We start from the raw sequence: 14,059 nt of genomic DNA, 5'->3' as shown, positions 1-14,059 counted from the left end.
AAGAAACATAGGTCCCATGGTTTCCCTTATTTGTAATATCTAGTATATGTATGAGTCAAGCGGAAAAGGTCAGATAATGTGATTTCAGGAAAATGAACCCTTAGATGTGTATTTTAATGTTTTTTTCTTTCATGCATGTGTTTCTAATGCATTTATAAGATTATCTCTTTGTTGCTTTGTATGTCCCTCCCCCACAGTATAACCGCTGCTTTCACTATATTTGATGTCAGTATAACTTGTGGAGGAGATGGGGAAAAACCAGTTGTTTAAGGATACAGGTGGACCCGTTGCAACAATGAGAAGTACAAGTTGTCATGTCCAAAACGAGCTTTACAACGTCGGTGCAGGGGGGGGGAGGGGTGGAAAGGGGAAGGATTGGGATGGGGGGGACAGGGGAGGCTGGGAAGGGATGTGAAGGGTAAACAAAGGAGGAAGCTGCAATGTTTGGTAAGTAATGTACGCATTATCCTGCCCATGTAATTGTAACTCCTCTGTACAGTATGTTCACAAATAAAATATAATTAAATTAAAAAAAAGAAAACCACAGATTATAATGTGTTTTCCAGCACACTATTTTTAATTCAAATTTTGAGTATAACATGTATTTATGATTTGTGACACTAATATTATTAAAAATAAAGTAGGACTTAAAAATCTGTAGCCATTTAAGGAAGCATTTCTTAGTACAATGTAATTATTAGTAATTATTAATAAATTCATAACTTAAAAGTATTGCAATTTATCTATTCTGGGATTTTTGTTTTCTTTTTAAAGTTTAAATTATATTTTCCTTTTCTTTAAGTAGTTGTGCAACAAGTTAACATTCAACAAATCAGTTTGTGAATATGATGCATCTCTATGAATGTCACTCCTTTCACCATTCTCCTTCATCCCTTCCAGGCTTCAGTTAGGTTCATAGGATATACATTGAACATAATGACTGAATTTTCCCTCCACTTCCTCTTGTCATTAGTCTACTGCCCTCCTTGTTTTTCCACCCTCAAGTTTAAAGTACCAGGTTTTTTCCCTTTTATTCATCTGTTAGTCTGTTAGTCTTTCTAAGGAATGACACTGAATTCTCCCCTGAAAACACCAGGTTTTACTTAATATATTTGTGTACAATGTATACAACCTCAATGTGCTTACTGTACATTTATAAATTAGTTCTGGGTTCCACATGTGAGAAACATATTGTAACCTTTGTCTCTTTGGGCCTGACTTCATTTATCATGATTTCCCCCGAATTTCCTCCATTCCCTTGTCAATGGTCAATGATGCAATATAATTATTTTTAATGGATGAGTAATATATATATATATATATATATATATATATATATATACATATATATATATTACATTTACTTGATCCATTGGGAGACATTTGGGCTTATTCCATACCTTTGCTATGATCATTAGTGATGCTATCATAGTTGTGTTGGTAACTTTACTTTATCTTAGTTTGTAATCTTTTGGATAAATTTTGTAATCTTTTGGATAAATGTCCAAGTATGCTATTGCTGGATCATAGGGTAGTTCTATTTTAGATTTCTGACAAATCTTCATAGTGCTTTCCAGAGTGGTTCAACAAGTTTATATTCCCACCAACAATGTATTAGGTAGGGTTCTTTTTCACCTGTATCCATGCCAGTATCTATTATTATTTGTGTTCTTGGTAATAGTGATGATAAGAAAATTTAATGTTGTTTTGATTTGTATTTTTCTCTGCGGACAGGAAGGATGTGTTTTGTGTGAGAAAAAATATTTCAGGCTTTAAGACTGACATATACATGCACAGTAACACAAAAAATTCTTGTCATTTCTATTAAAAATCTCCTTTGAATTAAAGAGAATTTTATACTTTGAAATGAGGGAAACTCGTATCTATGAAAATGGAACTACTGTATTTACAATAGTAAATGAGATAATAAAAGCAATTTAACATCAGAAATAAAAAGACTAGGGAGGTTGTTACTATTACTCATAAAAGTAAGTTTTCCTTAAATCCTTGCATCAGCTTTTTGAAAAAAACTAGTTTTCAGCCAGGCAATGGTGGTTCACACCTATAATCCTAGTTACTCAGGAGGCTGAGGTCAGAAGATTGCAGTTCAAAGCCAGCCCAGGTAGAGAAATCCGTGGAACTATTATCTCCAATGTTCGACAAGAAATGTATTCATTACCTTACTCATGTAAGTGTAATCCCTCTGTACAGCATCTTTGCAATAAAACAAAATTTCAAAAAAAGTTGCAAGTGGCTCTGTGGTTCAAGTGGTAGAGAACTATTCTTGAGGGAAAGAAGTTAATAGAAAGTGCCCATGCCTAGAATTCAAGCCCCAGGATCAGCAAAAAAAAATGTTTTTATAGTAATAGTTGTTAGCATTATGCCCACCTTTGATCCTCAGCTTCATCCATACTTGAGCTCCACTCAGCACTAGAGTTCCCGCCATACAGCTAGCCACTCCTGCTCTCTGCCCAGACTCACTTGAGCATGTTTCTACCTCGCTTTCTGCACCTAGACCCTCTGCTACCTGGGTAGATCCAGATGTCATGTGCTCCCTCTCCTGGTAAATATGGCGCCTCTAATAAACCTCATAATAATCTTTCTCCTGTGCCTGCTTGCCTCCAGGTGGTCCACTGGAATGGCCATTAAACATCCTTTCAATAGTAATATCAACCAAGCTAGTAATGTTGAGGAATTGTGGATAAGTAACTGTACTGTGAGGAGCCATGCCATTCTCTACATTGTTAAAGATGTGACAAAACACTTCAGACAACATAATTAGTAAGCACATGATTATCGTTGTCACAAGTATAAGAAAGAGATTAGTTCTGTGATGGTGTTAACATGTTAGAATATTCACTAGAATTAAAAGAGACATAATTTATAATTTTCAATCTGTAACAAACTGATTCATTGGAAAATAACAATGAACTAAAAGCTTAATGGATTAGGAGAAAAACATGCACACTCCACTTTCTTCTTAGAACCAAGAATGTTGTTAATGAGAAAGTAGAAGTAAGGTATATAATGTCTTACATTGGGTCTAATTTACTTATTTCAGCACTACAATGAAATATAAGGAAAATAATTGAAAACATGCCTGGTTGAATGAAAGTTAACTAGGTGGTCAGAGTTAGGGTTTTGCTTTTCTACTACAATATTAAACTAAAAATGTCATCCTGATATACTTAATTTTAACTACCCATGTTCTCCATGATAGATGATTCTTACATCCTGAATTTGAATTTGAATTTGGATGGAAAATACAATGTCTTATTTGTAAATCCCTTAGTAAAGTGTGACTCAACAGATTATTTTAGTTTAAGTTTTCCTGGTTCTCAGTGAGAGGACTGTTGCTAGGGACATGAGAAAAAGTTGATGCCAAAAATAAGATATTTGATTATATAAGAGTATTTGCATATTATAATATGGCATACTATAATAAAAAAGCAGAAGTATTTGAGAAAAAACAAAGAGTAGTTATTTGCCTAGTTTTTGGTAGCACTAGAGTTATGAAATCAAAGATTTCATCTTGCTAGGCAAGCACACTACCATTTGAGCCATTTTCCAGCTCCAAAATTATATATGTGAAATCCTTCATATACATATATATATATATATATATATATATATATATATATATATATATATATATATATACCTCTTGCATACAGGTGCATTTATCAGTTTCTAAGTTTTCTTTCATGTGTTCAATACTACTATATTGGTATATTTTTCTCTCTTTGTAGGTCACCTCATTGTTTGTTTCCTATTTTTTCTGAGACAGATTTTTTCTACGTAGACCAGGCTGGCCTCAAATATATGATCCTCCTACTTCTGTTCTCCTTAAGTGCTGGGCTTATAAACATTTATCACTATACCTGTCCATTCTTCTCTTTCTAACACTGTAAGAAATAAAAATATTATATACTAATTTGTATCTGATTACTTTCATTATGCACTATGTTGTTTGACTGTTTCTTAATATTAGACCCAATGCATTATCATTGTTTTTCATAGATGCATATTAATGAAACACTTTAGGTGTGTATATTGTAACTTGAAGAATATATGCCATATTTTTATTTTGACATTTGAACTGTTTGCTTCAATTAAGCAACACCCCAAGGAACACATTTATTAACTAAAAAAAACATAGTTTTACTTTAAACTCTATGTTCTTTTCAGTTGTTTAAAATAATTATATTGAACTCAAGGTTTCACACTTGCTTAGCAGATGCTACAATAGCACTCATTTAACCTAAATAATGGAGAAAAGTATAGCAAAATGTTTTTTGTGAAAGGTTTATAGTTCAAGAACTAGGGCAGGAATGTAAGTTATAATTTGCCTATCCCAGTTTAATACTGTGCTACTAAATGCAATTGGTAAGAGATAGTTACAGTTGTGAGGCAGGTTACAATTTCAGGCCAGTAAAAAGTATCATTAGTTCCAAGAAGAAGAACAAATATATATTACACAAATGATTCACTGCCAAGATGGTATGGTTCTGTTGAAAATCCCAGAGGACACAGAAAATATGAAGAAAAATGGAAAATCAATATGAAAATAGTACAAACAACAAGTGAAATGATTTGTATGTTTAGGGTATTGTGACAATGGCAATCGTTAGTAAATAAAGCAATATGATATGTGAACAGCACCTGCAGTCTAAACAAAATCAAAATGAAACAGAAAATGGGTTCACGTCAAATGACACTTTTTTCATGATACTAGTTTCTCAAAATTCTGAATAAAATGTATTATTTCAAGTGCGTATTTAAATTTATATAAAAATTAAATGTACGAATTTGACATGAGTAAACGTGAAAGGACCACATGGTAGCAAAGAAACAACATAGAGTTTCATATTGTTTGATGGAATCTTACTGAAGTTAAAGGGAAGGTAAAGCAACACATTTACTTACAGTACTTGGGCCTTCTTCCTATGCCATCAAACTTATTACAGCCACTTGTTCCTTTAATCCATCTAGTACACTCATCAGATCACATTAATTCACCACCTCCAATATACAGTGCCTCCCACTATACATAAAATGACATACAATTTAGGGTAACTTTAAGATCTTCCCCATAATATATTTCAATAAGTTCCCTATTATAACTTATGTTTCAGTAAAATTAAGGTTTATTTTCTTTTATTTTAGTATGGTCCTGGGGTTTGAACTCAGTAAAATAGCTCAAGGTAGAGCCCAACTTACTTGGTCCATAGCTCTACCTGTGGCTTTTCGTGGTTAACTTGAGATAAGAGTTTCATGGACTGCCCTACCAGGGCTGGCTCTGAAACACAATAATCAGATTGCAGCCTCGTGAGTAGCTAGGATAAGATTTTGAGCCTGGCAAAATAAGTTATTGTAAATTAATCCCATATAGTCTTTTATATAGAACCTTACTGTTTTCTGTTTTATTGAAATATAATTATTTTTCACTCCTTCACACATCTATATACTTATTCAAGAAATGCCATTCTTTTATGAGGCCTTCCTCCACTAACGATTAAGAAAACATATTTTAGTGTTTTTATACTACCTGTTTTATCTCTTGATAATACCTACAACATTCACTTGTACTTTAGAACAATTTGTCTCTTAGGACAGCAATTCTTAAAGATCCACTTAATAGGCTAGTCTTATTTAAATCAAACCTAAGAATATGTGCACCAATAGAGAAAAATCACAATATAAAAAGTTGCATTTATTTGAATAGGAAACCTTTCATTGGAGTACATTCAGAAATAGTAAAATATGAGAATAGTCATTCCACAGAAATTCCACTCCCGGGCATTTATTCAATAGAACACAAACATGGCCAAACTAAAGGTACCAGCACAGTCATGATCCTTGCAACATTATTTTTTTTTTACCATAGCCAAGATATGGAATCAACCCCAGATGTCCCTCAGTAGATGAATAGTTGAAGAAAATTTGGTAAAAGTACACAATGAAATTCTATTCCCCCATCAAAAAGAATGATATTGCACCATTCGTAAGAAAATGCTCAGACTTTCAAAAATTATAAATGAAGTAATCCAGACCCAAAGAAACATAGGCTGCATGTTTTCCCTCATTTGTGTTAACTAGAACGTGTCTATAAATCTACAAGCAAACACAATGGATGGTAACAGACAAAAAGTACACCAGGACATTATGAATTATAAAGGTGTCTAGACATTCACACCTTCATACCTAAAGAGGAAATTCTTTTTTTTCAAAATTTTTGTTGAGATTAAGTGATTACATAATTTCCCAAATTTCACAGTATTGTGGGATAGTGAAGCTTAGTTAAAGTCACAAACACATTCTAACTTTCATAGGACAAATTGTCTAACATGGTCTATAACATTGATGAGTTCTATGAGCTGTGCAATACAGTTAATTCTACCACATTGGGTGATAGGCACATTTCTTTTGTTTTGCATAGCATTAGCTATTCCCACTTGTTTCCTCCCTCCCATCGCTGTCATTGAGTTGCTTAGTTCATTTTGGTCAATGTCCAGTGCAGTTGATGGGTCCTACTGTTGTATGATTTTCCCTAATTCCATCTAGATCTGTGTCATCCTCCTGGTTTCCCTCAGGTGTGCACACATATACCATACACGTGATCAGCAGCATGGGGGTTATTTAGTAGTGATTCGACGAGATGAGAGGAAGTCCTTTGTTTCTTAAGTCCTGTTAATTTTACCGTATCACCTAATATTTTGGATTTAACATCCACTTATCAAGGAGACCATGTGCCCATTAATCTCTTTGCACTTGGCTTACCTCGTTCAACATGATTTATTCTAGCTCCATCCATTTCTCTGCAAATTGTTTTGTCGTTTCTAATGGCTGCATAATATTCCATTGTGTATAGATACCACAATTTTTGGATCCATTCATCTGTGGTGGGACATCTGGGTTGTTTGCATATCCTGGCTATTGTGAACAGTGTTGCAATAAACATGGAGGTGTATGTGTCCTTGTATACTGGTTCCTGTTGTTCAAGATAGATGTCTAGAAGTGGTATGACTGGGTCATAAGAGGGGTCAATATTTAGCTTTCTGAGGACCCTCCAGACTGCTTTCCAAAGTGGCTGTATAAGTGTACATTCCCACCAGCAGTGTAATAGGGTTCCTCTTTCTCCAAATCCCCTCCATCATTTGTCGTTGGCTGACCTGAGGATGTGGGCCATTCTGACTGGGGTAAGGTGGTATCTAAGAGTTGTCTTCATTTTCATCTCCTTCACAACCAGGGATGGTGAATATATCCTCATGTGTTTCTTTGCCATTTTTATCTCTTCTTCTGAGAAGTCTCTCTTTAGTCCCCTTGCCCATTTAGTAATTGGTTTGTTAGATTTGGGAGGGATTAGTTTCTTGAGTTCCCTGTATATACTGGATAGTAACCCCTTGTCTGATATACTGCTGGTAAATATTTTTTTCTCAGTTAGTTGGTTGTCTTTATAGCATGGTTGCTATAGCTTTAACTGTGCAGAAGCTTTTTATTTTATGGGAGTCCCATTTGTCGAGTTTCTCTCCAATTTGGGTGACCCTGGGACTCTGTTTAGGAAGTTCCTTCCTGTGCCTATAAGTTCAAGTGTCTCTCCTACTCTGTCCTGCAGTAGTTTCAGAGATTCAGGTTTAATGTTAAGGTCTCCAATCCATTTTGAATTGATGTTGGTGCATGGTGATAGTCTGGGGCTCACTTTAGTCTTTTGCATGTGGCCACCCAGTTTGCCCAGCACCAGTGGTTAAAGAGGCTGTGTTTCTTCCATTGTATGTCTTTGACTCCTTTGTCAAATATCAGCTGACTGTAGGCATGTGGATTTATTTCTGGATCTTCTATTCTATTCCATTGGTCTTTGGGTCTGTTTTTATGCCAGTACTATGCTCTCTTTGTTATTATGGCTCTATCGTAGAGTTTGAAGTCCAGCATCGAGATCCCTCCCATGTTGTCTTTTTTGCCTAGAATTGTTTTGGCTATAATAGGTCTTTTGTTGTTCCATATGAATTTTTGGACTGTTTTCTGTATTTCAGAGATGTACATCATTGGGATTTTAATAGGAATTGCATTGAATTTGTATATTAATTTGGGCACTATTGGCATTTTCACTCTAGTAAGTCTGCCTATCCAAGAGCATGGAAAGTCTTTCCATTTCCTAGTGTGTTCTGCAATTTCTTTCTTTAACGGTTTATAGTTTTCATTAAATAGTTTTTTTTTTACATCTTTGGTTTGGTTAATTCCTAAATAGTTTATTTTTTGGGAGGTTATTGTGAATGGGGTAGCTTCCTTTATTTCCCTCTCTCCTTGTACATTATCAGGATACTGGAAGGCAACTGATTTTTGTGGATTGATTTTGTGTCCTGCTACTTTGCCGAAGTGATTTATAATTTCTAAGAGTTTAGGGATGGAGTGTTTGGAATCATGAAGGTATAGTATCATGTCACCCTAAAAAGGGATAGTTTAACTTCTTCTTTCCCCATGCAACTCCCTTTAATCTCTTTTTCTTGCCTTATTGCCCTGGCTAAGGTTTCCAGGACTATATTGAAGAAGAGTGGAGACAGTGGGCATCCTTGCCTTGTTCCTGGTTTTAGGAGAATTGGTTGTAGTTTTTCCCCATTAAGTATAATATTGGCTCTTGGTCTGTCGTAAATGGCTTTTATTGTTTTAAGGACTGTTCCTTCTATTACCTATTTTTTCCAGAGCTTTTAACATCAATGAATGTTGTATTTTATCAAAAGCCTTTTCTGCGTCATGTGATTCTTGACCTTGGCTCTGTTGATGTGTTGGATAATGTTTATTGATTTACGTATGTTAAACCATCCCTGCATCTCTGGGATGAAGCTTACCTGGTTGTAGTGTATGAATTTTTTATGTGGTTCTGGATGCTGTTAGCTAGAATTTTGTTAAGGATCTTTGCATTTGTGTTCATCAAGGAAATTGGTCTGTAATTCTCTATTTTGGATGGGTTTTTACCTGGTTTGGGGATGAGTGTGATATTGGCATCGTAGAATGAGTTTGGGATAGCTCCCTCCTCTGTTTCTCTGAAGAGCTTGAGGACTATGGGTATTAGTTCTTCTTTAAAGGTCTTATAAAATTCTGTTGTGAATCCATCTGTTCCTGGGCTTTTTCTTGTTGGAAGACTTCTGATTGTTTCCTGTATCTTGTTTTAAGGTATTGGCTTTTTTAATTGATTTCCTTCTTCTTTGCTCAGTTTGGGTAACTTGTATTTCTCTAGAAATACATCCATTTCTGTCAGGTTTTCTTTCTTTAGAGAGTATAACTTTTGAAAATAGTCCTTTATAATTGTTTGGATATCTTGGCTTCTTGTTGTGATTTTTCCCGTGGCATCCATGATCTTATTAATTTGGGTTTCCTCTTCTTTTCTTAATTAATCTTGCCAATGGTCTGTGAATTTTATTTATTTTTTCGAAGAACCAGCTTTTTGTTTTATTAATTTCGCCTATGATTGTCCTATTCTCTATTTCATTAATATCCGCTCTTATTTTGACTATCTGGCTCTGTCCAGTAACTTTAAGTTCCATTTTTTTCATATTTTTCTAGCTGTTTTAATTGCAACATGAGGTTATTTACTTGGTCTGTCTCTATTTTCCTGATGTGGGCACTGAAGGCAATAAATTTGCCCCTCAGGAGTGCTTTTGCTGTGTCCCATAAATTTCTTTGTGATGTGTCTTCATTTTCATTGAATTGTACTAACTTTTTTATTTCTTCTTTAATTCCTTCTGTTACCCAGGTGTTGTTTAGAAGTGTGCTGTTCAATTTTCATGTATTTGAAAAATTTCTGAGGTATGCTTTGTTATTGAAAACTAGCTTGATTCCACTGTGGTCGGATAGGATACAGGGGATTATGTCAATCCTCTTGTATTTGCTTAAGTTCCTTGCATGAACTATGATATGGTTTATTTTTGAGAAAGTTCCATGAGCTGCTGAGGAGAATGTGTACTGTGTTGTTTTAGGGTGAAAAACTCGGTAGATGTCAGTTAGTTCTGCTTGAAGTATGGCCTCGCTTAATTCAGTAGCTTCTTTGCCAATCCTCTGGTTGGTAGATCTGTCCTTTGGTGAGAGTGTAGTGTTAAAGTCTCCTAGTATTATCATATTGGGATCTATTTTCTTCTGTAAGTTTGAGAGTATTTGCTTAACATATTTGAGTGCTCCAATGTTTGGGGAATATAAGTTGATAATGGTAACATCCTCCTCTTGGATTGTTCCCTGTATAAATACGTATTGTCCTTCTTTGTCTTTTTGTATTGTATTGATTTTAATGAAAAGTTTATTTTGTCAGATATCAGGTTTGCTACTAATGCTTTCTTACTGGGGGCATTTGATTGGTAGATCGTTTCCATCCCTTCACACTGAGTTTGTATGTGTGGCTTTGAGATGGGTCTCCTGAAGACAACAAATGGATTGGTCATGTTTTCTGATCCAATCTACAGTTCTTTTTCTTTTGATTGGTAAATTAAGACCGTTACTATTAAGAGAAAGTATAGAGAGAGGCATTGTGGGCCCTGTCATTCCCTGTTTTCCTAAGTTTTTCTTCTTTCCTTTCCTCCTGTGCTTGCTCAGTTAGACTTCTATTAATGTCTGGTGTGGGTCCCCTTTCCTGGTTGCTTTCTTCAGGTTGTGTTCCCTCTCTTATTATTCTTTGTAATGCTGGCTTAACGTTTATGTATTCATTTAGTTTTTATTTACTATTCAAAATTTTCAGTTCTCCATCGAATGTGAATGCTAGCTTTGCTGGGTATATCAGTCTGGGTTGGCAGTTATTTATTCTCAGGGCTCGTATGGTACTTTCTCAGGCCTTCCTTGCATTCAGTGTCTGTGTGGAAAGATCTGCAGTGATTCTAATTTTTCCCCTGTTGTAGTAGAGCTCCTTCTTCATTTTTGCTGCATGCAAGATTGTTTCCTTATTATTCAGAACTATCATTTCTACTATAATGTGTCTAGAAGTGTTTCTCCTGGGATACTGCTTGTTAGGTGTTCTATATGCTTCTGTTATTACATAAGATGGTCTTTTTTAAGATGGGGGAAATTTTCACTGGTAATCTTGTTGAATAAATGTTTCATTCACTTGCTTTGATATTCCTCACCTTCATCCACTCCAGTTATACGAAGGTTAAATATTTTGGTGCTATCCCCTTGCTTTTGGATTTCCTTTTGGCATAATTTAAGTGATTTTTCCATATTTGTGATTTTTTGGTCCAGTTGGTGTATTCTGTCTTCTGTATCTGACACTCTACATTCCATTTTGTTCACTCTATTAACTGTGACTTCCATTGTGATTTGCATGGAGGAAATGGATTCATGTATGGATTTGATGTTCGTTGTAAAAGTACTAATCTCACTTCTTAGTGAGGTGTTTACTGTCTCTATTTTTGTACTTATCTCATCTCTTAGTGAAGTACGCACTGCCTCTATTTTTGCATGCACCTCCTGTTTGATACCCTGCATCTCTTTTGATATTTCGTCCCTGTTTTCTTTAAATTTCTGGTCTATTTCTCACTTTCTTGAATCATTGCCTCCAACATCTCTTAGATGTAGCTTTTGTCTTCCATTTCTGCTTTGCTCCTACTGGGGTTCTCTCCTGGGTGGCTGCTGCCTTTTGGGGGTAGCTTGTTATCCCGGGTGTTGATAAACCTTGTAAGTTTTCTCTGTGATTTTTGCATAGGGATGTAGGGATTATTGGAGACTAATTGAAATTTTGTTTTGGTCAGTAGATGTCTGTCTTTGTTTGGTTGCTCTTTCTGTATGGCAGAGAGAGTCTGTACCTGGTCTCGGTTCTGTTGGGGACTGACCTCCAGCTGCTGATCTGACCCACGTAGGGTTTTCGGCTTTCTGCTGTAGATCACTGGCAGTTCCTGCCTTTGGAAGAGTTGAGCAGCCTAGACTGCTCCTGTTTGTTCCTACAGGTGCTCTTGGGGAGATTGAATGTGCTGGGTGTACTCTCCCAGTTGCTGGAGTCTGCTATGGGCTCCTGATGTTTTTTTTTGTTTTTGTTTTGTTTTTTGCTTTTTGCCAATTGTGGGTCTGCACTCTGGGCCTGAGCATTGTCCCTCAGCTCTTTGGCTCAAGGCTGGAACCCTATCTTTGAGCCACAGCACCACTTCTGGCCCTTTCTGCTTATGTGGGGCTGAGGAATCAGATCCAGGTTTTACTGCTGAGCCATCTTACCTACCTGAGCTCCTGACTATTATCAGGTGCTGGTGGCCTGAGCTGTCCAATTCCCATCCCGGGATATATGGGTCAGGTTCTGGTGGGGTTTGGGTTTCTGGTTATCTTGACCTGGATACCCAGGTCTTTTGCTGTCACAGGCATGATTCCCAGGGGTTGCAGTTCCCTGTTTCCCCCCCTCTGCTGAGGCTTATGCTCAGCTTCTGACTTCAGTTGGGAGGAGTTGGCTGTGTTGCTCAGGCACTGGGTCCCCAGGCCTGGTCCCAGCCCCCTGCCTGGGGCAAGCCAGTTGAACCTGTGCTGCTGTGTATCCCGCCTGGATTAGACATCCTGGAGTACACAGTTCAAGTTTCTTCCACTGTTGGTTGTTGTGACCCAGGGGCTCTGTTCTTGGCTTGGGCATTTAAGCTCCCTTCCAGGGACCCTCTTGCTCTAGCCTGGCTGGCTGGGTGTGCTCCACGGGCTCGTGGAGCTCTCAAACAGTTCCCAGTTTAATGGGTCCTGTAGTCCAGGTGTTGGGGTAGGGGTCTGGGTCAGGGTCTGGGGGTTTCCACCAGCTCTGGTCTCCCTTGAATAATACACTGTCCCCTGCAGCATACTCACCCTGGAGCTAGTTGTTGTGTCTGTGTGATTTAAGTTGCTGGTTGTTGCTGCAATCAGAATTCAGTTGAGATGTTTGTGGGCTGGGCTGGGCGGTGGTGGCTCTGTGTTTTTCTCCTGTCTCTGCCTTTGTTAATGCTGTTCAGGCTGGCATGGGATGAACCTCTGGCCTCCAGTCGAAGAGTGAGGGAGGGATCTCCGTGCAGGTTCTGAGCACTGAGGTTTGTCACTGTTTGTACTCTCCCAATCAGCCCCAGTACTTTGTAGGTCTTCTACTCTGGTGCTCTGTGGGCGACCCATGTAGTTCTGGGGTTCCCACAAAGTGGCTTTGGTGGGATGGAGTCTCTCTGCTAGAAGAGTGAGGGGTGGGATCTTTGTGCAGGCTCCTGGCTCAGAGGTTTCTCTGTTCACTCGATCAGCAGGTCTACAAGGTACCTCAGGTGTCTTCTGTGCAGGTGATCTGCAGACGACCCCCTGGGTCTCTGGGGACTCTGGCAGCCCCCGCCTGGCTGGGCTGGCTGTGGCTTGGCACGTTGACCCATAGCAAGTAAAGGTAGGGGGAGGGGTCTTCCCGCTTCTCTGTTTTGAAATTCTTCCTTTTGTTTCTTTCCTTTTTGTTTTTTCCCCATTTCCTGTTTTTCTATGGGTGCTCATCTTTTTGTTTTTGTTGGTCTCTTGGGGAATTTAAGCGTTGGAACTCGAACTCTCTTTTTGGTTGGAGAGAGTTGTGGCGTTCCCCTACTGCCAAGTCACCATCTTGGTCCCCCCAAGAGGAAATTCTTTATAAAAGATTACGAAGGCTCAATTGCTACATGCATATGATCATATGAAATTGTATTTATCAAAATGAACTTGAAGAAATGGAAGCAAGAAGTTTTATTTCTTTTTTTTTGTTTTCTGTAACTTTTGTTTTGTTTATAAGTTTATATTTTTTCAGATGGATATGTGAGTGGCACAGAAATATTGGGAAAAAGGATAAACAAATTCAGCACTGGATAGGAGGCACTATGTTAAAAATGAACAATACAAGAGATTGCTGGAAGGAGTGACAGTTCAAAAAGTAATATCCTCAATACATGACCTATGTAACCTGTAACATCATTTTTACAATAACAATAACATATATTTATAAATATATGCTTTGATAAAATAATTAGATGTATATCCCACAAAATTAAGAAGAGTGAGGAAAGCGGTGGGTAGGTAAGAGATGGGTGAGAATGTTGAGAAGGGGTGACATTGGTCAAGATATATTGTATTCATAAACTGCTTTACT

This window comes from Dipodomys merriami, unplaced genomic scaffold (assembly GCF_024711535.1).
Source record: "Dipodomys merriami isolate MVZ:Mamm:240054 unplaced genomic scaffold, mDipMer1.0.p SCAF_3, whole genome shotgun sequence".
NCBI lineage: Eukaryota > Metazoa > Chordata > Mammalia > Rodentia > Heteromyidae > Dipodomys > Dipodomys merriami.
The sequence above is the reverse complement of the archived record's forward strand: the minus strand, read 5'-3'. Positions refer to the sequence as shown.